This window comes from Electrophorus electricus, chromosome 2 (genome assembly GCF_013358815.1).
Source record: "Electrophorus electricus isolate fEleEle1 chromosome 2, fEleEle1.pri, whole genome shotgun sequence".
In the NCBI taxonomy this organism is placed as follows: domain Eukaryota; kingdom Metazoa; phylum Chordata; class Actinopteri; order Gymnotiformes; family Gymnotidae; genus Electrophorus; species Electrophorus electricus.
Window position 1 is genome coordinate 23722012 of NC_049536.1, and position 26161 is coordinate 23748172.

A 26161-nucleotide genomic window follows, 5' to 3' on the forward strand; every position below is an offset into this window, starting at 1 on the left:
GAAAAACCACGCTTCAAGTCTCATGGAAGACAAGCATGGCGACTATTCTCTGTCCTGGCTCAAACTCGGAACAAACGTCCACTGGCTGTCTGGACAGCAGAGTCGTGTGCTGTCTTCAAACGCAGACTGAAGACCTGTCTGTTTGTGGAATATTTAAATGACCACTGACCCTGCTCCTATGTTGACTAACTGAAACTTGTAGTTCTTGGTATCTTGGACTCTAACCTGCTGTACTGTACTAGGATGTGTTCTATGAGGAAATGACGAAGCACTTTAGTCATAAGAGTGTCTGCTAATAGCTGAAAATGTAAATGTACAAAGTCCAGTTGTGAAAACACCCTAAAAGGAAGGAACGGAGCAACAAACAATTTAAACGAATAAGTAGTAATCCTAATAGATAACGGTAACAGTTACCATTTGAACTGATTGAAATTCACAGTAAAAAAGTAAATGTGCAATTCTACTGTATAAGGTATATTGCATTATGTAATTATTTGTTTGTGTTTGGTTTTCTAACAACCCAGTAGAGTGTGCTATCTTGAAGATTAAATCATCTATGAATCCTGGGCAGATTAATCTTGACAAATTGTGTTTTGTAATTAAGTGAGGGGCAAGTGAACTCCCTTAGTTACAAAACACTTTGTAAAGAACACTGCTTATATTCATAGGAAGCTCTACACTTAGATCGACTAGGTGGTTATTTGCTTGTGGGGGGAATGTGAGATATCAGCTCTGAAAGGTGACGTAATAATCTACTTTCACGCTTCGTTCACAAATATTTTGCGCCAGCCGGGAATTGAACCCGCGTTACGAGAAGGGGAATCTTGCATGATACCACTACATCACTGGCGCTGTCTTGAGAGTCTCTTGTCCATTAATCAGTTAAACGATACAAAAGATCGTTCAATTTTGGCTGATCATTAAAGGCACCGTTGTCGGTTTTTTCTTTGAGAATAAACAGGAAAAGTATTATTTGTAGAAGCAGTGTAGCGTCGTAGCGGAAGAACCAGATAAGAAAACACAAATTTAAACAGAAAGGAATGGGATTTATCGAACCAAACAGACAAATTCACCAGAAACAACAAAAATCTTAATTTTGAACCAGATGGGTCTGCGGTTAGGCACAGTGCTGTGCTCCTCTCTGGTCTGCTGGTGACCACATACGTCCCTCGTCATACATCCTTAGAGTCGAACTGTGAACCCAAAGCCCATTGGATGCATGAATGCAGACTGTAGGATACTCATTCGAGGCAGATTATGTGTCAGCAAAGATAAAACCCCTTAAACATACACACATAATTTGCAGCACTTGCAGGCCAGTGCTTCATAGGCTCTGGTAACAAATGCTGATGAATATTGGGCAAATATTCAAATCTACACTGTATTTGCAGCTCAGATACTGATGCTTAGAATAAGCAATTGTATCTACGTTGGTGGTGAAGGCATTTTCTTGCAATAAGTTGCACCTTTGATAGAATACTGTCTTCAGTCTGTGTGATCATGTGATGTTTTGTTGTGAACAGTACATGGTCATATTAAATCAACTGTACACACCAGCAGACTGGTTTGCAATTTTATGGATTGTCTTGTCTTAGTATTTCATATTGTCCTGTGTTCAGTGTGATGTAACTTGTTTTATACACTTGTCATGATGAGAAGTTTCTTTGCTCTGGTCTGAATCAGTTAACGAGTTTGTAAACTTGGAGTATTTTCCCCTCTCGGTTGGGAATGTTTTCACGCGAAAAATGCCAGCGCTCCAAAATGCGTCAGAACAAGCCAGACCTGTCGGGTCAGACCTGTTGGTCAGACCTGTCGGGGCGGGAGGAAGAAGGTCCTATTGAGTGCATATTTCTACGGTGTTTAACAAGGAGAGATGGCAGAGATGTCATTTTTCATAGCTGTAGCAAGTAATCGATACCTAATCTAATCCTAATATCTAATTAGTGTACCAGGGTAATATGCAACTTGCTGGTGCAGCTGATAGTTGGGTCGGATCGAGGTCAGAGCACATTCTCATTGCAAAGTTCCAGAGTTAGTTTGGGACCGGACCGAGACCATCTCATCTCAAGGGTCTCGTTGCGCCTGTTTTGGTTCGCGTCCGATCGCAGTTACTGTATTCACACCTGTGCAAACGAATCGACTCAAGGGTGAAAACCGATTCAACCGGACTCTGGTTTCACTCGAGAACTTCGAACGTCAAGTACGGCTCTGCTTGAAAAACCACGCTTCAAGTCTCATGGAAGACAAGCATGGCGACTATTCTCTGTCCTGGCTCAAACTCGGAACAAACGTCCACTGGCTGTCTGGACAGCAGAGTCGTGTGCTGTCTTCAAACGCAGACTGAAGACCTGTCTGTTTGTGGAATATTTAAATGACCACTGACCCAGCTCCTATGTTGACTAACTGAAACTAGTAGTTCTTGGTATCTTGGACTCTAACCTGCTGTACTGTACTAGGATGTGTTCTATGAGGAAATGACGAAGCACTTTAGTCATAAGAGTGTCTGCTAATAGCTGAAAATGTAAATGTACAAAGTCCAGTTGTGAAAACACCCTAAAAGGAAGGAACGGAGCAACAAACAATTTAAACGAATAAGTAGTAATCCTAATAGATAACGGTAACAGTTACCATTTGAACTGATTGAAATTCACAGTAAAAAAGTAAATGTGCAATTCTGCTGTATAAGGTATATTGCATTATGTAATTATTTGTTTGTGTTTGGTTTTCTAACAACCCAGTAGAGTGTGCTATCTTGAAGATTAAATCATCTATGAATCCTGGGCAGATTAATCCTGACAAATTGTGTTTTGTAATTAAGTGAGGGGCAAGTGAACTCCCTTAGTTACAAAACACTTTGTAAAGAACACTGCTTATATTCATAGGAAGCTCTACACTTAGATCGATTAGGTGGTTATTTGCTTGTGGGGGGAATGTGAGATATCAGCTCTGAAAGGTGACGTAATAATCTACTTTCACGGTTCGTTCACAAATATTTTGCGCCAGCCGGGAATTGAACCCGGGTTACGAGAATGGGAATCTTGCATGATACCGTTACATCACTGGCGCTGTCTTGAGAGTCTCTTGTCCATTAATCAGTTAAACGATACAAAAGATCGTTCAATTTTGGCTGATCATTAAAGGCACGTTGTCGGTTTTTTCTTTGAGAATAAACAGGAAAAGTATTATTTGTAGAAGCAGTGTAGCGTCGTAGCGGAAGAACCAGATAAGAAAACACAAATTTAAACAGAAAGGAATGGGATTTATCGAACCAAACAGACAAATTCACCAGAAACAACAAAAATCTTAATTTTGAACCAGATGTGTCTGCGGTTAGGCACAGTGCTGTGCTCCTCTCTGGTCTGCTGGTGACCACATACGTCCCTCGTCATACATCCTTAGAGTCTAACTGTGAACCCAAAGCCCATTGGATGCATGAATGCAGACTGTAGGATACTCATTCGAGGCAGATTATGTGTGAGCAAAGATAAAACCCCTTAAACATACACACATAATTTGCAGCACTTGCAGGCCAGTGCTTCATAGGCTCTGGTAACAAATGCTGATGAATATTGGGCAAATATTCAAATCTACACTGTATTTGCAGCTCAGATACTGATGCTTAGAATAAGCAATTGTATCTACGTTGGTGGTGAAGGCATTTTCTTGCAATGAGTTGCACCTTTGATAGAATACTGTCTTCAGTCTGTGTGATCATGTGATGTTTTGTTGTGAACAGTACATGGTCATATTAAATCAACTGTACACACCAGCAGACTGGTTTGCAATTTTATGGATTGTCTTGTCTTAGTATTTCATATTGTCCTGTGTTCAGTGTGATGTAACTTGTTTTATACACTTGTCATGATGAGAAGTTTCTTTGCTCTGGTCTGAATCAGTTAACGAGTTTGTAAACTTGGAGTATTTTCCCCTCTCGGTTGGGAATGTTTTCACGCGAAAAATGCCAGCGCTCCAAAATGCGTCAGAACAAGCCAGGTGCGAACGTTCTCTCCGCTTATTGGTCAGACCTGTCGGGGCGGGAGGAAGAAGGTCCTATTGAGTGCATATTTCTACGGTGTTTAACAAGGAGAGATGGCAGAGATGTCATTTTTCATAGCTGTAGCAAGTAATCGATACCTAATCTAATCCTAATATCTAATTAGTGTACCAGGGTAATATGCAACTTGCTGGTGCAGCTGATAGTTGGGTCGGATCGAGGTCAGAGCACATTCTCATCGCAAAGTTCCAGAGTTAGTTTGGGACCGGACCGAGACCATCTCATCTCAAGGGTCTCGTTGCGCCTGTTTTGGTTCGCGTCCGATCGCAGTTACTGTATTCACACCTGTGCAAACGAATCGACTCAAGGGTGAAAACCGATTCAACCGGACTCTGGTTTCACTCGAGAACTTCGAACGTCAAGTACGGCTCTGCTTGAAAAACCACGCTTCAAGTCTCATGGAAGACAAGCATGGCGACTATTCTCTGTCCTGGCTCAAACTCGGAACAAACGTCCACTGGCTGTCTGGACAGCAGAGTCGTTTGCTGTCTTCAAACGCAGACTGAAGACCTGTCTGTTTGTGGAATATTTAAATGACCACTGACCCTGCTCCTATGTTGACTAACTGAAACTAGTAGTTCTTGGTATCTTGGACTCTAACCTGCTGTACTGTACTAGGATGTGTTCTATGAGGAAATGACGAAGCACTTTAGTCATAAGAGTGTCTGCTAATAGCTGAAAATGTAAATGTACAAAGTCCAGTTGTGAAAACACCCTAAAAGGAAGGAACGGAGCAACAAACAATTTAAACGAATAAGTAGTAATCCTAATAGATAACGGTAACAGTTACCATTTGAACTGATTGAAATTCACAGTAAAAAAGTAAATGTGCAATTCTGCTGTATAAGGTATATTGCATTATGTAATTATTTGTTTGTGTTTGGTTTTCTAACAACCCAGTAGAGTGTGCTATCTTGAAGATTAAATCATCTATGAATCCTGGGCAGATTAATCCTGACAAATTGTGTTTTGTAATTAAGTGAGGGGCAAGTGAACTCCCTTAGTTACAAAACACTTTGTAAAGAACACTGCTTATATTCATAGGAAGCTCTACACTTAGATCGACTAGGTGGTTATTTGCTTGTGGGGGGAATGTGAGATATCAGCTCTGAAAGGTGACGTAATAATCTACTTTCACGCTTCGTTCACAAATATTTTGCGCCAGCCGGGAATTGAACCCGGGTTACGAGAATGGGAATCTTGCATGATACCACTACATCACTGGCGCTGTCTTGAGAGTCTCTTGTCCATTAATCAGTTAAACGATACAAAAGATCGTTCAATTTTGGCTGATCATTAAAGGCACGTTGTCGGTTTTTTCTTTGAGAATAAACAGGAAAAGTATTATTTGTAGAAGCAGTGTAGCGTCGTAGCGGAAGAACCAGATAAGAAAACACAAATTTAAACAGAAAGGAATGGGATTTATCGAACCAAACAGACAAATTCACCAGAAACAACAAAAATCTTAATTTTGAACCAGATGGGTCTGCGGTTAGGCACAGTGCTGTGCTCCTCTCTGGTCTGCTGGTGACCACATACGTCCCTCGTCATACATCCTTAGAGTCTAACTGTGAACCCAAAGCCCATTGGATGCATGAATGCAGACTGTAGGATACTCATTCGAGGCAGATTATGTGTGAGCAAAGATAAAACCCCTTAAACATACACACATAATTTGCAGCACTTGCAGGCCAGTGCCTCATAGGCTCTGGTAACAAATGCTGATGAATATTGGGCAAATATTCAAATCTACACTGTATTTGCAGCTCAGATACTGATGCTTAGAATAAGCAATTGTATCTACGTTGGTGGTGAAGGCATTTTCTTGCAATAAGTTGCACCTTTGATAGAATACTGTCTTCAGTCTGTGTGATCATGTGATGTTTTGTTGTGAACAGTACATGGTCATATTAAATCAACTGTACACACAAGCAGACTGGTTTGCAATTTTATGGATTGTCTTGTCTTAGTATTTCATATTGTCCTGTGTTCAGTGTGATGTAACTTGTTTTATACACTTGTCATGATGAGAAGTTTCTTTGCTCTGGTCTGAATCAGTTAACGAGTTTGTAAACTTGGAGTATTTTCCCCTCTCGGTTGGGAATGTTTTCACGCGAAAAATGTCAGCGCTCCAAAATGCGTCAGAACAAGCCAGGTGCGAACGTTCTCTCCACTTATTGGTCAGACCCGTCGGGGCGGGAGGAAGAAGGTCCTATTGAGTGCATATTTCTACGGTGTTTAACAAGGAGAGATGGCAGAGATGTCATTTTTCATAGCTGTAGCAAGTAATCGATACCTAATCTAATCCTAATATCTAATTAGTGTACCAGGGTAATATGCAACTTGCTGGTACAGCTGATAGTTGGGTCGGATCGAGGTCAGAGCACATTCTCATCGCAAAGTTCCAGAGTTAGTTTGGGACCGGACCGAGACCATCTCATCTCAAGGGTCTCGTTGCGCCTGTTTTGGTTCGCGTCCGATCGCAGTTACTGTATTCACACCTGTGCAAACGAATCGACTCAAGGGTGAAAACCGATTCAACCGGACTCTGGTTTCACTCGAGAACTTCGAACGTCAAGTACGGCTCTGCTTGAAAAACCACGCTTCAAGTCTCATGGAAGACAAGCATGGCGACTATTCTCTGTCCTGGCTCAAACTCGGAACAAACGTCCACTGGCTGTCTGGACAGCAGAGTCGTTTGCTGTCTTCAAACGCAGACTGAAGACCTGTCTGTTTGTGGAATATTTAAATGACCACTGACCCTGCTCCTATGTTGACTAACTGAAACTAGTAGTTCTTGGTATCTTGGACTCTAACCTGCTGTACTGTACTAGGATGTGTTCTATGAGGAAATGACGAAGCACTTTAGTCATAAGAGTGTCTGCTAATAGCTGAAAATGTAAATGTACAAAGTCCAGTTGTGAAAACACCCTAAAAGGAAGGAACGGAGCAACAAACAATTTAAACGAATAAGTAGTAATCCTAATAGATAACGGTAACAGTTACCATTTGAACTGATTGAAATTCACAGTAAAAAAGTAAATGTGCAATTCTGCTGTATAAGGTATATTGCATTATGTAATTATTTGTTTGTGTTTGGTTTTCTAACAACCCAGTAGAGTGTGCTATCTTGAAGATTAAATCATCTATGAATCCTGGGCAGATTAATCCTGACAAATTGTGTTTTGTAATTAAGTGAGGGGCAAGTGAACTCCCTTAGTTACAAAACACTTTGTAAAGAACACTGCTTATATTCATAGGAAGCTCTACACTTAGATCGACTAGGTGGTTATTTGCTTGTGGGGGGAATGTGAGATATCAGCTCTGAAAGGTGACGTAATAATCTACTTTCACGCTTCGTTCACAAATATTTTGCGCCAGCCGGGAATTGAACCCGGGTTACGAGAATGGGAATCTTGCATGATACCACTACATCACTGGCGCTGTCTTGAGAGTCTCTTGTCCATTAATCAGTTAAACGATACAAAAGATCGTTCAATTTTGGCTGATCATTAAAGGCACGTTGTCGGTTTTTTCTTTGAGAATAAACAGGAAAAGTATTATTTGTAGAAGCAGTGTAGCGTCGTAGCGGAAGAACCAGATAAGAAAACACAAATTTAAACAGAAAGGAATGGGATTTATCGAACCAAACAGACAAATTCACCAGAAACAACAAAAATCTTAATTTTGAACCAGATGGGTCTGCGGTTAGGCACAGTGCTGTGCTCCTCTCTGGTCTGCTGGTGACCACATACGTCCCTCGTCATACATCCTTAGAGTCTAACTGTGAACCCAAAGCCCATTGGATGCATGAATGCAGACTGTAGGATACTCATTCGAGGCAGATTATGTGTCAGCAAAGATAAAACCCCTTAAACATACACACATAATTTGCAGCACTTGCAGGCCAGTGCTTCATAGGCTCTGGTAACAAATGCTGATGAATATTGGGCAAATATTCAAATCTACACTGTATTTGCAGCTCAGATACTGATGCTTAGAATAAGCAATTGTATCTACGTTGGTGGTGAAGGCATTTTCTTGCAATAAGTTGCACCTTTGATAGAATACTGTCTTCAGTCTGTGTGATCATGTGATGTTTTGTTGTGAACAGTACATGGTCATATTAAATCAACTGTACACACCAGCAGACTGGTTTGCAATTTTATGGATTGTCTTGTCTTAGTATTTCATATTGTCCTGTGTTCAGTGTGATGTAACTTGTTTTATACACTTGTCATGATGAGAAGTTTCTTTAGCTCTGGTCTGAATCAGTTAACGAGTTTGTAAACTTGGAGTATTTTCCCCTCTCGGTTGGGAATGTTTTCACGCGAAAAATGCCAGCGCTCCAAAATGCGTCAGAACAAGCCAGGTGCGAACGTTCTCTCCGCTTATTGGTCAGACCTGTCGGGGCGGGAGGAAGAAGGTCCTATTGAGTGCATATTTCTACGGTGTTTAACAAGGAGAGATGGCAGAGATGTCATTTTTCATAGCTGTAGCAAGTAATCGATACCTAATCTAATCCTAATATCTAATTAGTGTACCAGGGTAATATGCAACTTGCTGGTGCAGCTGATAGTTGGGTCGGATCGAGGTCAGAGCACATTCTCATCGCAAAGTTCCAGAGTTAGTTTGGGACCGGACCGAGACCATCTCATCTCAAGGGTCTCGTTGCGCCTGTTTTGGTTCGCGTCCGATCGCAGTTACTGTATTCACACCTGTGCAAACGAATCGACTCAAGGGTGAAAACCGATTCAACCGGACTCTGGTTTCACTCGAGAACTTCGAACGTCAAGTACGGCTCTGCTTGAAAAACCACGCTTCAAGTCTCATGGAAGACAAGCATGGCGACTATTCTCTGTCCTGGCTCAAACTCGGAACAAACGTCCACTGGCTGTCTGGACAGCAGAGTCGTTTGCTGTCTTCAAACGCAGACTGAAGACCTGTCTGTTTGTGGAATATTTAAATGACCACTGACCCTGCTCCTATGTTGACTAACTGAAACTAGTAGTTCTTGGTATCTTGGACTCTAACCTGCTGTACTGTACTAGGATGTGTTCTATGAGGAAATGACGAAGCACTTTAGTCATAAGAGTGTCTGCTAATAGCTGAAAATGTAAATGTACAAAGTCCAGTTGTGAAAACACCCTAAAAGGAAGGAACGGAGCAACAAACAATTTAAACGAATAAGTAGTAATCCTAATAGATAACGGTAACAGTTACCATTTGAACTGATTGAAATTCACAGTAAAAAAGTAAATGTGCAATTCTGCTGTATAAGGTATATTGCATTATGTAATTATTTGTTTGTGTTTGGTTTTCTAACAACCCAGTAGAGTGTGCTATCTTGAAGATTAAATCATCTATGAATCCTGGGCAGATTAATCCTGACAAATTGTGTTTTGTAATTAAGTGAGGGGCAAGTGAACTCCCTTAGTTACAAAACACTTTGTAAAGAACACTGCTTATATTCATAGGAAGCTCTACACTTAGATCGACTAGGTGGTTATTTGCTTGTGGGGGAATGTGAGATATCAGCTCTGAAAGGTGACGTAATAATCTACTTTCACGCTTCGTTCACAAATATTTTGCGCCAGCCGGGAATTGAACCCGGGTTACGAGAATGGGAATCTTGCATGATACCACTACATCACTGGCGCTGTCTTGAGAGTCTCTTGTCCATTAATCAGTTAAACGATACAAAAGATCGTTCAATTTTGGCTGATCATTAAAGGCACGTTGTCGGTTTTTTCTTTGAGAATAAACAGGAAAAGTATTATTTGTAGAAGCAGTGTAGCGTCGTAGCGGAAGAACCAGATAAGAAAACACAAATTTAAACAGAAAGGAATGGGATTTATCGAACCAAACAGACAAATTCACCAGAAACAACAAAAATCTTAATTTTGAACCAGATGTGTCTGCGGTTAGGCACAGTGCTGTGCTCCTCTCTGGTCTGCTGGTGACCACATACGTCCCTCGTCATACATCCTTAGAGTCGAACTGTGAACCCAAAGCCCATTGGATGCATGAATGCAGACTGTAGGATACTCATTCGAGGCAGATTATGTGTCAGCAAAGATAAAACCCCTTAAACATACACACATAATTTGCAGCACTTGCAGGCCAGTGCTTCATAGGCTCTGGTAACAAATGCTGATGAATATTGGGCAAATATTCAAATCTACACTGTATTTGCAGCTCAGATACTGATGCTTAGAATAAGCAATTGTATCTACGTTGGTGGTGAAGGCATTTTCTTGCAATAAGTTGCACCTTTGATAGAATACTGTCTTCAGTCTGTGTGATCATGTGAGGTTTTGTTGTGAACAGTACATGGTCATATTAAATCAACTGTACACACCAGCAGACTGGTTTGCAATTTTATGGATTGTCTTGTCTTAGTATTTCATATTGTCCTGTGTTCAGTGTGATGTAACTTGTTTTATACACTTGTCATGATGAGAAGTTTCTTTGCTCTGGTCTGAATCAGTTAACGAGTTTGTAAACTTGGAGTATTTTCCCCTCTCGGTTGGGAATGTTTTCACGCGAAAAATGCCAGCGCTCCAAAATGCGTCAGAACAAGCCAGGTGCGAACGTTCTCTCCGCTTATTGGTCAGACCTGTCGGGGCGGGAGGAAGAAGGTCCTATTGAGTGCATATTTCTACGGTGTTTAACAAGGAGAGATGGCAGAGATGTCATTTTTCATAGCTGTAGCAAGTAATCGATACCTAATCTAATCCTAATATCTAATTAGTGTACCAGGGTAATATGCAACTTGCTGGTGCAGCTGATAGTTGGGTCGGATCGAGGTCAGAGCACATTCTCATCGCAAAGTTCCAGAGTTAGTTTGGGACCGGACCGAGACCATCTCATCTCAAGGGTCTCGTTGCGCCTGTTTTGGTTCGCGTCCGATCGCAGTTACTGTATTCACACCTGTGCAAACGAATCGACTCAAGGGTGAAAACCGATTCAACCGGACTCTGGTTTCACTCGAGAACTTCCAACGTCAAGTACGACTCTGCTTGAAAAACCACGCTTCAAGTCTCATGGAAGACAAGCATGGCGACTATTCTCTGTCCTGGCTCAAACTCGGAACAAACGTCCACTGGCTGTCTGGACAGCAGAGTCGTTTGCTGTCTTCAAACGCAGACTGAAGACCTGTCTGTTTGTGGAATATTTAAATGACCACTGACCCTGCTCCTATGTTGACTAACTGAAACTAGTAGTTCTTGGTATCTTGGACTCTAACCTGCTGTACTGTACTAGGATGTGTTCTATGAGGAAATGACGAAGCACTTTAGTCATAAGAGTGTCTGCTAATAGCTGAAAATGTAAATGTACAAAGTCCAGTTGTGAAAACACCCTAAAAGGAAGGATCGGAGCAACAAACAATTTAAACGAATAAGTAGTAATCCTAATAGATAACGGTAACAGTTACCATTTGAACTGATTGAAATTCACAGTAAAAAAGTAAATGTGCAATTCTGCTGTATAAGGTATATTGCATTATGTAATTATTTGTTTGTGTTTGGTTTTCTAACAACCCAGTAGAGTGTGCTATCTTGAAGATTAAATCATCTATGAATCCTGGGCAGATTAATCCTGACAAATTGTGTTTTGTAATTAAGTGAGGGGCAAGTGAACTCCCTTAGTTACAAAACACTTTGTAAAGAACACTGCTTATATTCATAGGAAGCTCTACACTTAGATCGACTAGGTGGTTATTTGCTTGTGGGGGGAATGTGAGATATCAGCTCTGAAAGGTGACGTAATAATCTACTTTCACGCTTCGTTCACAAATATTTTGCGCCAGCCGGGAATTGAACCCGGGTTACGAGAATGGGAATCTTGCATGATACCGCTACATCACTGGCGCTGTCTTGAGAGTCTCTTGTCCATTAATCAGTTAAACGATACAAAAGATCGTTCAATTTTGGCTGATCATTAAAGGCACGTTGTCGGTTTTTTCTTTGAGAATAAACAGGAAAAGTATTATTTGTAGAAGCAGTGTAGCGTCGTAGCGGAAGAACCAGATAAGAAAACACAAATTTAAACAGAAAGGAATGGGATTTATCGAACCAAACAGACAAATTCACCAGAAACAACAAAAATCTTAATTTTGAACCAGATGTGTCTGCGGTTAGGCACAGTGCTGTGCTCCTCTCTGGTCTGCTGGTGACCACATACGTCCCTCGTCATACATCCTTAGAGTCTAACTGTGAACCCAAAGCCCATTGGATGCATGAATGCAGACTGTAGGATACTCATTCGAGGCAGATTATGTGTCAGCAAAGATAAAACCCCTTAAACATACACACATAATTTGCAGCACTTGCAGGCCAGTGCTTCATAGGCTCTGGTAACAAATGCTGATGAATATTGGGCAAATATTCAAATCTACACTGTATTTGCAGCTCAGATACTGATGCTTAGAATAAGCAATTGTATCTACGTTGGTGGTGAAGGCATTTTCTTGCAATAAGTTGCACCTTTGATAGAATACTGTCTTCAGTCTGTGTGATCATGTGAGGTTTTGTTGTGAACAGTACATGGTCATATTAAATCAACTGTACACACCAGCAGACTGGTTTGCAATTTTATGGATTGTCTTGTCTTAGTATTTCATATTGTCCTGTGTTCAGTGTGATGTAACTTGTTTTATACACTTGTCATGATGAGAAGTTTCTTTGCTCTGGTCTGAATCAGTTAACGAGTTTGTAAACTTGGAGTATTTTCCCCTCTCGGTTGGGAATGTTTTCACGCGAAAAATGCCAGCGCTCCAAAATGCGTCAGAACAAGCCAGGTGCGAACGTTCTCTCCGCTTATTGGTCAGACCTGTCGGGGCGGGAGGAAGAAGGTCCTATTGAGTGCATATTTCTACGGTGTTTAACAAGGAGAGATGGCAGAGATGTCATTTTTCATAGCTGTAGCAAGTAATCGATACCTAATCTAATCCTAATATCTAATTAGTGTACCAGGGTAATATGCAACTTGCTGGTGCAGCTGATAGTTGGGTCGGATCGAGGTCAGAGCACATTCTCATCGCAAAGTTCCAGAGTTAGTTTGGGACCGGACCGAGACCATCTCATCTCAAGGGTCTCGTTGCGCCTGTTTTGGTTCGCGTCCGATCGCAGTTACTGTATTCACACCTGTGCAAACGAATCGACTCAAGGGTGAAAACCGATTCAACCGGACTCTGGTTTCACTCGAGAACTTCGAACGTCAAGTACGGCTCTGCTTGAAAAACCACGCTTCAAGTCTCATGGAAGACAAGCATGGCGACTATTCTCTGTCCTGGCTCAAACTCGGAACAAACGTCCACTGGCTGTCTGGACAGCAGAGTCGTTTGCTGTCTTCAAACGCAGACTGAAGACCTGTCTGTTTGTGGAATATTTAAATGACCACTGACCCTGCTCCTATGTTGACTAACTGAAACTAGTAGTTCTTGGTATCTTGGACTCTAACCTGCTGTACTGTACTAGGATGTGTTCTATGAGGAAATGACGAAGCACTTTAGTCATAAGAGTGTCTGCTAATAGCTGAAAATGTAAATGTACAAAGTCCAGTTGTGAAAACACCCTAAAAGGAAGGAACGGAGCAACAAACAATTTAAACGAATAAGTAGTAATCCTAATAGATAACGGTAACAGTTACCATTTGAACTGATTGAAATTCACAGTAAAAAAGTAAATGTGCAATTCTGCTGTATAAGGTATATTGCATTATGTAATTATTTGTTTGTGTTTGGTTTTCTAACAACCCAGTAGAGTGTGCTATCTTGAAGATTAAATCATCTATGAATCCTGGGCAGATTAATCCTGACAAATTGTGTTTTGTAATTAAGTGAGGGGCAAGTGAACTCCCTTAGTTACAAAACACTTTGTAAAGAACACTGCTTATATTCATAGGAAGCTCTACACTTAGATCGACTAGGTGGTTATTTGCTTGTGGGGGGAATGTGAGATATCAGCTCTGAAAGGTGACGTAATAATCTACTTTCACGCTTCGTTCACAAATATTTTGCGCCAGCCGGGAATTGAACCCGGGTTACGAGAATGGGAATCTTGCATGATACCAGCTACATCACTGGCGCTGTCTTGAGAGTCTCTTGTCCATTAATCAGTTAAACGATACAAAAGATCGTTCAATTTTGGCTGATCATTAAAGGCACGTTGTCGGTTTTTTCTTTGAGAATAAACAGGAAAAGTATTATTTGTAGAAGCAGTGTAGCGTCGTAGCGGAAGAACCAGATAAGAAAACACAAATTTAAACAGAAAGGAATGGGATTTATCGAACCAAACAGACAAATTCACCAGAAACAACAAAAATCTTAATTTTGAACCAGATGTGTCTGCGGTTAGGCACAGTGCTGTGCTCCTTCTCTGGTCTGCTGGTGACCACATACGTCCCTCGTCATACATCCTTAGAGTCGAACTGTGAACCCAAAGCCCATTGGATGCATGAATGCAGACTGTAGGATACTCATTCGAGGCAGATTATGTGTGAGCAAAGATAAAACCCCTTAAACATACACACATAATTTGCAGCACTTGCAGGCCAGTGCTTCATAGGCTCTGGTAACAAATGCTGATGAATATTGGGCAAATATTCAAATCTACACTGTATTTGCAGCTCAGATACTGATGCTTAGAATAAGCAATTGTATCTACGTTGGTGGTGAAGGCATTTTCTTGCAATAAGTTGCACCTTTGATAGAATACTGTCTTCAGTCTGTGTGATCATGTGATGTTTTGTTGTGAACAGTACATGGTCATATTAAATCAACTGTACACACCAGCAGACTGGTTTGCAATTTTATGGATTGTCTTGTCTTAGTATTTCATATTGTCCTGTGTTCAGTGTGATGTAACTTGTTTTATACACTTGTCATGATGAGAAGTTTCTTTGCTCTGGTCTGAATCAGTTAACGAGTTTGTAAACTTGGAGTATTTTCCCCTCTCGGTTGGGAATGTTTTCACGCGAAAAATGCCAGCGCTCCAAAATGCGTCAGAACAAGCCAGGTGCGAACGTTCTCTCCGCTTATTGGTCAGACCTGTCGGGGCGGGAGGAAGAAGGTCCTATTGAGTGCATATTTCTACGGTGTTTAACAAGGAGAGATGGCAGAGATGTCATTTTTCATAGCTGTAGCAAGTAATCGATACCTAATCTAATCCTAATATCTAATTAGTGTACCAGGGTAATATGCAACTTGCTGGTGCAGCTGATAGTTGGGTCGGATCGAGGTCAGAGCACATTCTCATCGCAAAGTTCCAGAGTTAGTTTGGGACCGGACCGAGACCATCTCATCTCAAGGGTCTCGTTGCGCCTGTTTTGGTTCGCGTCCGATCGCAGTTACTGTATTCACACCTGTGCAAACGAATCGACTCAAGGGTGAAAACCGATTCAACCGGACTCTGGTTTCACTCGAGAACTTCGAACGTCAAGTACGGCTCTGCTTGAAAAACCACGCTTCAAGTCTCATGGAAGACAAGCATGGCGACTATTCTCTGTCCTGGCTCAAACTCGGAACAAACGTCCACTGGCTGTCTGGACAGCAGAGTCGTTTGCTGTCTTCAAACGCAGACTGAAGACCTGTCTGTTTGTGGAATATTTAAATGACCACTGACCCTGCTCCTATGTTGACTAACTGAAACTAGTAGTTCTTGGTATCTTGGACTCTAACCTGCTGTACTGTACTAGGATGTGTTCTATGAGGAAATGACGAAGCACTTTAGTCATAAGAGTGTCTGCTAATAGCTGAAAATGTAAATGTACAAAGTCCAGTTGTGAAAACACCCTAAAAGGAAGGAACGGAGCAACAAACAATTTAAACGAATAAGTAGTAATCCTAATAGATAACGGTAACAGTTACCATTTGAACTGATTGAAATTCACAGTAAAAAAGTAAATGTGCAATTCTGCTGTATAAGGTATATTGCATTATGTAATTATTTGTTTGTGTTTGGTTTTCTAACAACCCAGTAGAGTGTGCTATCTTGAAGATTAAATCATCTATGAATCCTGGGCAGATTAATCCTGACAAATTGTGTTTTGTAATTAAGTGAGGGGCAAGTGAACTCCCTTAGTTACAAAACACTTTGTAAAGAACACTGCTTATATTCATAGGAAGCTCTACACTTAGATCGACTAGGTGGTTATTTGCTTGTGGGGGGAATGTGAGATATCAGCTCTGAAAGGTGACGTAATAATCTACTTTCACGCTTCGTTCACAAATATTTTGCGCCAGCCGGGAATTGAACCCGGGTTACGAGAATGGGAATCTTGCATGATACCACTACATCACTGGCGCTGTCTTGAGAGTCTCTTGTCCATTAATCAGTTAAACGATACAAAAGATCGTTCAATTTTGGCTGATCATTAAAGGCACGTTGTCGGTTTTTTCTTTGAGAATAAACAGGAAAAGTATTATTTGTAGAAGCAGTGTAGCGTCGTAGCGGAAGAACCAGATAAGAAAACACAAATTTAAACAGAAAGGAATGGGATTTATCGAACCAAACAGACAAATTCACCAGAAACAACAAAAATCTTAATTTTGAACCAGATGTGTCTGCGGTTAGGCACAGTGCTGTGCTCTTCTCTGGTCTGCTGGTGACCACATACGTCCCTCGTCATACATCCTTAGAGTCGAACTGTGAACCCAAAGCCCATTGGATGCATGAATGCAGACTGTAGGATACTCATTCGAGGCAGATTATGTGTGAGCAAAGATAAAACCCCTTAAACATACACACATAATTTGCAGCACTTGCAGGCCAGTGCTTCATAGGCTCTGGTAACAAATGCTGATGAATATTGGGCAAATATTCAAATCTACACTGTATTTGCAGCTCAGATACTGATGTTTAGAATAAGCAATTGTATCTACGTTGGTGGTGAAGGCATCTTTGCTCTGGTCTGAATCAGTTAACGAGTTTGTAAACTTGGAGTATTTTCCCCTCTCGGTTGGGAATGTTTTCACGCGAAAAATGCCAGCGCTCCAAAATGCGTCAGAACAAGCCAGGTGCGAACGTTCTCTCCGCTTATTGGTCAGACCTGTCGGGGCGGGAGGAAGAAGGTCCTATTGAGTGCATATTTCTACGGTGTTTAACAAGGAGAGATGGCAGAGATGTCATTTTTCATAGCTGTAGCAAGTAATCGATACCTAATCTAATCCTAATATCTAATTAGTGTACCAGGGTAATATGCAACTTGCTGGTGCAGCTGATAGTTGGGTCGGATCGAGGTCAGAGCACATTCTCATCGCAAAGTTCCAGAGTTAGTTTGGGACCGGACCGAGACCATCTCATCTCAAGGGTCTCGTTGCGCCTGTTTTGGTTCGCGTCCGATCGCAGTTACTGTATTCACACCTGTGCAAACGAATCGACTCAAGGGTGAAAACCGATTCAACCGGACTCTGGTTTCACTCGAGAACTTCGAACGTCAAGTACGGCTCTGCTTGAAAAACCACGCTTCAAGTCTCATGGAAGACAAGCATGGCGACTATTCTCTGTCCTGGCTCAAACTCGGAACAAACGTCCACTGGCTGTCTGGACAGCAGAGTCGTGTGCTGTCATCAAACGCAGACTGAAGACCTGTCTGTTTGTGGAATATTTAAATGACCACTGACCCTGCTCCTATGTTGACTAACTGAAACTAGTAGTTCTTGGTATCTTGGACTCTAACCTGCTGTACTGTACTAGGATGTGTTCTATGAGGAAATGACGAAGCACTTTAGTCATAAGAGTGTCTGCTAATAGCTGAAAATGTAAATGTACAAAGTCCAGTTGTGAAAACACCCTAAAAGGAAGGAACGGAGCAACAAACAATTTAAACGAATAAGTAGTAATCCTAATAGATAACGGTAACAGTTACCATTTGAACTGATTGAAATTCACAGTAAAAAAGTAAATGTGCAATTCTGCTGTATAAGGTATATTGCATTATGTAATTATTTGTTTGTGTTTGGTTTTCTAACAACCCAGTAGAGTGTGCTATCTTGAAGATTAAATCATCTATGAATCCTGGGCAGATTAATCCTGACAAATTGTGTTTTGTAATTAAGTGAGGGGCAAGTGAACTCCCTTAGTTACAAAACACTTTGTAAAGAACACTGCTTATATTCATAGGAAGCTCTACACTTAGATCGACTAGGTGGTTATTTGCTTGTGGGGGGAATGTGAGATATCAGCTCTGAAAGGTGACGTAATAATCTACTTTCACGCTTCGTTCACAAATATTTTGCGCCAGCCGGGAATTGAACCCGGGTTACGAGAATGGGAATCTTGCATGATACCACTACATCACTGGCGCTGTCTTGAGAGTCTCTTGTCCATTAATCAGTTAAACGATACAAAAGATCGTTCAATTTTGGCTGATCATTAAAGGCACGTTGTCGGTTTTTTCTTTGAGAATAAACAGGAAAAGTATTATTTGTAGAAGCAGTGTAGCGTCGTAGCGGAAGAACCAGATAAGAAAACACAAATTTAAACAGAAAGGAATGGGATTTATCGAACCAAACAGACAAATTCACCAGAAACAACAAAAATCTTAATTTTGAACCAGATGTGTCTGCGGTTAGGCACAGTGCTGTGCTCCTCTCTGGTCTGCTGGTGACCACATACGTCCCTCGTCATACATCCTTAGAGTCGAACTGTGAACCCAAAGCCCATTGGATGCATGAATGCAGACTGTAGGATACTCATTCGAGGCAGATTATGTGTGAGCAAAGATAAAACCCCTTAAACATACACACATAATTTGCAGCACTTGCAGGCCAGTGCTTCATAGGCTCTGGTAACAAATGCTGATGAATATTGGGCAAATATTCAAATCTACACTGTATTTGCAGCTCAGATACTGATGTTTAGAATAAGCAATTGTATCTACGTTGGTGGTGAAGGCATCTTTGCTCTGGTCTGAATCAGTTAACGAGTTTGTAAACTTGGAGTATTTTCCCCTCTCGGTTGGGAATGTTTTCACGCGAAAAATGCCAGCGCTCCAAAATGCGTCAGAACAAGCCAGGTGCGAACGTTCTCTCCGCTTATTGGTCAGACCTGTCGGGGCGGGAGGAAGAAGGTCCTATTGAGTGCATATTTCTACGGTGTTTAACAAGGAGAGATGGCAGAGATGTCATTTTTCATAGCTGTAGCAAGTAATCGATACCTAATCTAATCCTAATATCTAATTAGTGTACCAGGGTAATATGCAACTTGCTGGTGCAGCTGATAGTTGGGTCGGATCGAGGTCAGAGCACATTCTCATCGCAAAGTTCCAGAGTTAGTTTGGGACCGGACCGAGACCATCTCATCTCAAGGGTCTCGTTGCGCCTGTTTTGGTTCGCGTCCGATCGCAGTTACTGTATTCACACCTGTGCAAACGAATCGACTCAAGGGTGAAAACCGATTCAACCGGACTCTGGTTTCACTCGAGAACTTCGAACGTCAAGTACGGCTCTGCTTGAAAAACCACGCTTCAAGTCTCATGGAAGACAAGCATGGCGACTATTCTCTGTCCTGGCTCAAACTCGGAACAAACGTCCACTGGCTGTCTGGACAGCAGAGTCGTGTGCTGTCTTCAAACGCAGACTGAAGACCTGTCTGTTTGTGGAATATTTAAATGACCACTGACCCTGCTCCTATGTTGACTAACTGAAACTAGTAGTTCTTGGTATCTTGGACTCTAACCTGCTGTACTGTACTAGGATGTGTTCTATGAGGAAATGACGAAGCACTTTAGTCATAAGAGTGTCTGCTAATAGCTGAAAATGTAAATGTACAAAGTCCAGTTGTGAAAACACCCTAAAAGGAAGGAACGGAGCAACAAACAATTTAAACGAATAAGTAGTAATCCTAATAGATAACGGTAACAGTTACCATTTGAACTGATTGAAATTCACAGTAAAAAAGTAAATGTGCAATTCTGCTGTATAAGGTATATTGCATTATGTAATTATTTGTTTGTGTTTGGTTTTCTAACAACCCAGTAGAGTGTGCTATCTTGAAGATTAAATCATCTATGAATCCTGGGCAGATTAATCTTGACAAATTGTGTTTTGTAATTAAGTGAGGGGCAAGTGAACTCCCTTAGTTACAAAACACTTTGTAAAGAACACTGCTTATATTCATAGGAAGCTCTACACTTAGATCGACTAGGTGGTTATTTGCTTGTGGGGGGAATGTGAGATATCAGCTCTGAAAGGTGACGTAATAATCTACTTTCACGCTTCGTTCACAAATATTTTGCGCCAGCCGGGAATTGAACCCGGGTTACGAGAAGGGGAATCTTGCATGATACCACTACATCACTGGCGCTGTCTTGAGAGGCTCTTGTCCATTAATCAGTTAAACGATACAAAAGATCGTTCAATTTTGGCTGATCATTAAAGGCACGTTGTCGGTTTTTTCTTTGAGAATAAACAGGAAAAGTATTATTTGTAGAAGCAGTGTAGCGTCGTAGCGGAAGAACCAGATAAGAAAACACAAATTTAAACAGAAAGGAATGGGATTTATCGAACCAAACAGACAAATTCACCAGAAACAACAAAAATCTTAATTTTGAACCAGATGGGTCTGCGGTTAGGCACAGTGCTGTGCTCCTCTCTGGTCTGCTGGTGACCACATACGTCCCTCGTCATACATCCTTAGAGTCGAACTGTGAACCCAAAGCCCATTGGATGCATGAATGCAGACTGTAGGATACTCATTCGAGGCAGATTATGTGTGAGCAAAGATAAAACCCCTTAAACATACACACATAATTTGCAGCACTTGCAGGCCAGTGCTTCATAGGCTCTGGTAACAAATGCTGATGAATATTGGGCAAATATTCAAATCTACACTGTATTTGCAGCTCAGATACTGATGTTTAGAATAAGCTATTGTATCTACGTTGGTGGTGAAGGCATTTTCTTGCAATAAGTTGCACCTTTGATAGAATGCTGTCTTCAGTCTGTGTGATCATGTGATGTTTTGTTGTGAACAGTACATGGTCATATTAAATCAACTGTACACACCAGCAGACTGGTTTGCAATTTTATGGATTGTCTTGTCTTAGTATTTCATATTGTCCTGTGTTCAGTGTGATGTAACTTGTTTTATACACTTGTCATGATGAGAAGTTTCTTTGCTCTGGTCTGAATCAGTTAACGAGTTTGTAAACTTGGAGTATTTTCCCCTCTCGGTTGGGAATGTTTTCACGCGAAAAATGCCAGCGCTCCAAAATGCGTCAGAACAAGCCAGGTGCGAACGTTCTCTCCGCTTATTGGTCAGACCCGTCGGGGCGGGAGGAAGAAGGTCCTATTGAGTGCATATTTCTACGGTGTTTAACAAGGAGAGATGGCAGAGATGTCATTTTTCATAGCTGTAGCAAGTAATCGATACCTAATCTAATCCTAATATCTAATTAGTGTACCAGGGTAATATGCAACTTGCTGGTGCAGCTGATAGTTGGGTCGGATCGAGGTCAGAGCACATTCTCATCGCAAAGTTCCAGAGTTAGTTTGGGACCGGACCGAGACCATCTCATCTCAAGGGTCTCGTTGCGCCTGTTTTGGTTCGCGTCCGATCGCAGTTACTGTATTCACACCTGTGCAAACGAATCGACTCAAGGGTGAAAACCGATTCAACCGGACTCTGGTTTCACTCGAGAACTTCGAACGTCAAGTACGGCTCTGCTTGACAAACCACGCTTCAAGTCTCATGGAAGACAAGCATGGCGACTATTCTCTGTCCTGGCTCAAACTCGGAACAAACGTCCACTGGCTGTCTGGACAGCAGAGTCGTTTGCTGTCTTCAAACTTAGACTGAAGACCTGTCTGTTTGTGGAATATTTAAATGACCACTGACCCTGCTCCTATGTTGACTAACTGAAACTTGTAGTTCTTGGTATCTTGGACTCTAACCTGCTGTACTGTACTAGGATGTGTTCTATGAGGAAATGACGAAGCACTTTAGTCATAAGAGTGTCTGCTAATAGCTGAAAATGTAAATGTACAAAGTCCAGTTGTGAAAACACCCTAAAAGGAAGGAACGGAGCAACAAACAATTTAAACGAATAAGTAGTAATCCTAATAGATAACGGTAACAGTTACCATTTGAACTGATTGAAATTCACAGTAAAAAAGTAAATGTGCAATTCTGCTGTATAAGGTATATTGCATTATGTAATTATTTGTTTGTGTTTGGTTTTCTAACAACCCAGTAGAGTGTGCTATCTTGAAGATTAAATCATCTATGAATCCTGGGCAGATTAATCCTGACAAATTGTGTTTTGTAATTAAGTGAGGGGCAAGTGAACTCCCTTAGTTACAAAACACTTTGTAAAGAACACTGCTTATATTCATAGGAAGCTCTACACTTAGATCGACTAGGTGGTTATTTGCTTGTGGGGGGAATGTGAGATATCAGCTCTGAAAGGTGACGTAATAATCTACTTTCACGCTTCGTTCACAAATATTTTGCGCCAGCCGGGAATTGAACCCGGGTTACGAGAATGGGAATCTTGCATGATACCACTACATCACTGGCGCTGTCTTGAGAGTCTCTTGTCCATTAATCAGTTAAACGATACAAAAGATCGTTCAATTTTGGCTGATCATTAAAGGCACGTTGTCGGTTTTTTCTTTGAGAATAAACAGGAAAAGTATTATTTGTAGAAGCAGTGTAGCGTCGTAGCGGAAGAACCAGATAAGAAAACACAAATTTAAACAGAAAGGAATGGGATTTATCGAACCAAACAGACAAATTCACCAGAAACAACAAAAATCTTAATTTTGAACCAGATGTGTCTGCGGTTAGGCACAGTGCTGTGCTCCTCTCTGGTCTGCTGGTGACCACATACGTCCCTCGTCATACATCCTTAGAGTCGAACTGTGAACCCAAAGCCCATTGGATGCATGAATGCAGACTGTAGGATACTCATTCGAGGCAGATTATGTGTGAGCAAAGATAAAACCCCTTAAACATACACACATAATTTGCAGCACTTGCAGGCCAGTGCTTCATAGGCTCTGGTAACAAATGCTGATGAATATTGGGCAAATATTCAAATCTACACTGTATTTGCAGCTCAGATACTGATGTTTAGAATAAGCAATTGTATCTACGTTGGTGGTGAAGGCATCTTTGCTCTGGTCTGAATCAGTTAACGAGTTTGTAAACTTGGAGTATTTTCCCCTCTCGGTTGGGAATGTTTTCACGCGAAAAATGCCAGCGCTCCAAAATGCGTCAGAACAAGCCAGGTGCGAACGTTCTCTCCGCTTATTGGTCAGACCTGTCGGGGCGGGAGGAAGAAGGTCCTATTGAGTGCATATTTCTACGGTGTTTAACAAGGAGAGATGGCAGAGATGTCATTTTTCATAGCTGTAGCAAGTAATCGATACCTAATCTAATCCTAATATCTAATTAGTGTACCAGGGTAATATGCAACTTGCTGGTGCAGCTGATAGTTGGGTCGGATCGAGGTCAGAGCACATTCTCATCGCAAAGTTCCAGAGTTAGTTTGGGACCGGACCGAGACCATCTCATCTCAAGGGTCTCGTTGCGCCTGTTTTGGTTCGCGTCCGATCGCAGTTACTGTATTCACACCTGTGCAAACGAATCGACTCAAGGGTGAAAACCGATTCAACCGGACTCTGGTTTCACTCGAGAACTTCGAACGTCAAGTACGGCTCTGCTTGACAAACCACGCTTCAAGTCTCATGGAAGACAAGCATGGCGACTATTCTCTGTCCTGGCTCAAACTCGGAACAAACGTCCACTGGCTGTCTGGACAGCAGAGTCGTTTGCTGTCTTCAAACGCAGACTGAAGACCTGTCTGTTTGTGGAATATTTAAATGACCACTGACCCTGCTCCTATGTTGACTAACTGAAACTTGTAGTTCTTGGTATCTTGGACTCTAACCTGCTGTACTGTACTAGGATGTGTTCTATGAGGAAATGACGAAGCACTTTAGTCATAAGAGTGTCTGCTAATAGCTGAAAATGTAAATGTACAAAGTCCAGTTGTGAAAACACCCTAAAAGGAAGGAACGGAGCAACAAACAATTTAAACGAATAAGTAGTAATCCTAATAGATAACGGTAACAGTTACCATTTGAACTGATTGAAATTCACAGTAAAAAAGTAAATGTGCAATTCTGCTGTATAAGGTATATTGCATTATGTAATTATTTGTTTGTGTTTGGTTTTCTAACAACCCAGTAGAGTGTGCTATCTTGAAGATTAAATCATCTATGAATCCTGGGCAGATTAATCCTGACAAATTGTGTTTTGTAATTAAGTGAGGGGCAAGTGAACTCCCTTAGTTACAAAACACTTTGTAAAGAACACTGCTTATATTCATAGGAAGCTCTACACTTAGATCGACTAGGTGGTTATTTGCTTGTGGGGGGAATGTGAGATATCAGCTCTGAAAGGTGACGTAATAATCTACTTTCACGCTTCGTTCACAAATATTTTGCGCCAGCCGGGAATTGAACCCGGGTTACGAGAATGGGAATCTTGCATGATACCACTACATCACTGGCGCTGTCTTGAGAGTCTCTTGTCCATTAATCAGTTAAACGATACAAAAGATCGTTCAATTTTGGCTGATCATTAAAGGCACGTTGTCGGTTTTTTCTTTGAGAATAAACAGGAAAAGTATTATTTGTAGAAGCAGTGTAGCGTCGTAGCGGAAGAACCAGATAAGAAAACACAAATTTAAACAGAAAGGAATGGGATTTATCGAACCAAACAGACAAATTCACCAGAAACAACAAAAATCTTAATTTTGAACCAGATGGGTCTGCGGTTAGGCACAGTGCTGTGCTCCTCTCTGGTCTGCTGGTGACCACATACGTCCCTCGTCATACATCCTTAGAGTCGAACTGTGAACCCAAAGCCCATTGGATGCATGAATGCAGACTGTAGGATACTCATTCGAGGCAGATTATGTGTGAGCAAAGATAAAACCCCTTAAACATACACACATAATTTGCAGCACTTGCAGGCCAGTGCTTCATAGGCTCTGGTAACAAATGCTGATGAATATTGGGCAAATATTCAAATCTACACTGTATTTGCAGCTCAGATACTGATGCTTAGAATAAGCAATTGTATCTACGTTGGTGGTGAAGGCATTTTCTTGCAATAAGTTGCACCTTTGATAGAATACTGTCTTCAGTCTGTGTGATCATGTGATGTTTTGTTGTGAACAGTACATGGTCATATTAAATCAACTGTACACACCAGCAGACTGGTTTGCAATTTTATGGATTGTCTTGTCTTAGTATTTCATATTGTCCTGTGTTCAGTGTGATGTAACTTGTTTTATACACTTGTCATGATGAGAAGTTTCTTTGCTCTGGTCTGAATCAGTTAACGAGTTTGTAAACTTGGAGTATTTTCCCCTCTCGGTTGGGAATGTTTTCACGCGAAAAATGCCAGCGCTCCAAAATGCGTCAGAACAAGCCAGGTGCGAACGTTCTCTCCGCTTATTGGTCAGACCTGTCGGGGCGGGAGGAAGAAGGTCCTATTGAGTGCATATTTCTACGGTGTTTAACAAGGAGAGATGGCAGAGATGTCATTTTTCATAGCTGTAGCAAGTAATCGATACCTAATCTAATCCTAATATCTAATTAGTGTACCAGGGTAATATGCAACTTGCTGGTGCAGCTGATAGTTGGGTCGGATCGAGGTCAGAGCACATTCTCATCGCAAAGTTCCAGAGTTAGTTTGGGACCGGACCGAGACCATCTCATCTCAAGGGTCTCGTTGCGCCTGTTTTGGTTCGCGTCCGATCGCAGTTACTGTATTCACACCTGTGCAAACGAATCGACTCAAGGGTGAAAACCGATTCAACCGGACTCTGGTTTCACTCGAGAACTTCGAACGTCAAGTACGGCTCTGCTTGAAAAACCACGCTTCAAGTCTCATGGAAGACAAGCATGGCGACTATTCTCTGTCCTGGCTCAAACTCGGAACAAACGTCCACTGGCTGTCTGGACAGCAGAGTCGTGTGCTGTCTTCAAACGCAGACTGAAGACCTGTCTGTTTGTGGAATATTTAAATGACCACTGACCCTGCTCCTATGTTGACTAACTGAAACTAGTAGTTCTTGGTATCTTGG

At 41.5% G+C, this 26161-nt stretch overlaps 11 non-coding genes across 11 annotated transcripts; all 11 read right to left on the minus strand.

Annotated features, from left to right (window-relative positions):
- Positions 1-2995: 2995 nt before the first annotated feature.
- trnag-ccc lies at positions 2996-3066 on the minus strand. Its single transcript has one exon. It is a non-coding gene; the product is annotated as a tRNA-Gly (tRNA).
- Positions 3067-5211: 2145 nt separating this feature from the next.
- Positions 5212-5282, minus strand: trnag-ccc. The gene has a single exon. It is a non-coding gene; the product is annotated as a tRNA-Gly (tRNA).
- Positions 5283-7427: 2145 nt separating this feature from the next.
- trnag-ccc lies at positions 7428-7498 on the minus strand. Its single transcript has one exon. It is a non-coding gene; the product is annotated as a tRNA-Gly (tRNA).
- Positions 7499-9643: 2145 nt separating this feature from the next.
- On the minus strand, positions 9644-9714 carry trnag-ccc. Its single transcript has one exon. It is a non-coding gene; the product is annotated as a tRNA-Gly (tRNA).
- Positions 9715-11859: 2145 nt separating this feature from the next.
- On the minus strand, positions 11860-11930 carry trnag-ccc. Its single transcript has one exon. It is a non-coding gene; the product is annotated as a tRNA-Gly (tRNA).
- A 2145-nt stretch (positions 11931-14075) lies between these two features.
- On the minus strand, positions 14076-14147 carry trnag-ccc. The gene has a single exon. It is a non-coding gene; the product is annotated as a tRNA-Gly (tRNA).
- A 2146-nt stretch (positions 14148-16293) lies between these two features.
- On the minus strand, positions 16294-16364 carry trnag-ccc. Its single transcript has one exon. It is a non-coding gene; the product is annotated as a tRNA-Gly (tRNA).
- A 1929-nt stretch (positions 16365-18293) lies between these two features.
- Positions 18294-18364, minus strand: trnag-ccc. The gene has a single exon. It is a non-coding gene; the product is annotated as a tRNA-Gly (tRNA).
- Positions 18365-20293: 1929 nt separating this feature from the next.
- trnag-ccc lies at positions 20294-20364 on the minus strand. The gene has a single exon. It is a non-coding gene; the product is annotated as a tRNA-Gly (tRNA).
- A 2145-nt stretch (positions 20365-22509) lies between these two features.
- Positions 22510-22580, minus strand: trnag-ccc. The gene has a single exon. It is a non-coding gene; the product is annotated as a tRNA-Gly (tRNA).
- A 1929-nt stretch (positions 22581-24509) lies between these two features.
- trnag-ccc lies at positions 24510-24580 on the minus strand. Its single transcript has one exon. It is a non-coding gene; the product is annotated as a tRNA-Gly (tRNA).
- Between the last annotated feature and the right edge of the window lie 1581 nt (positions 24581-26161).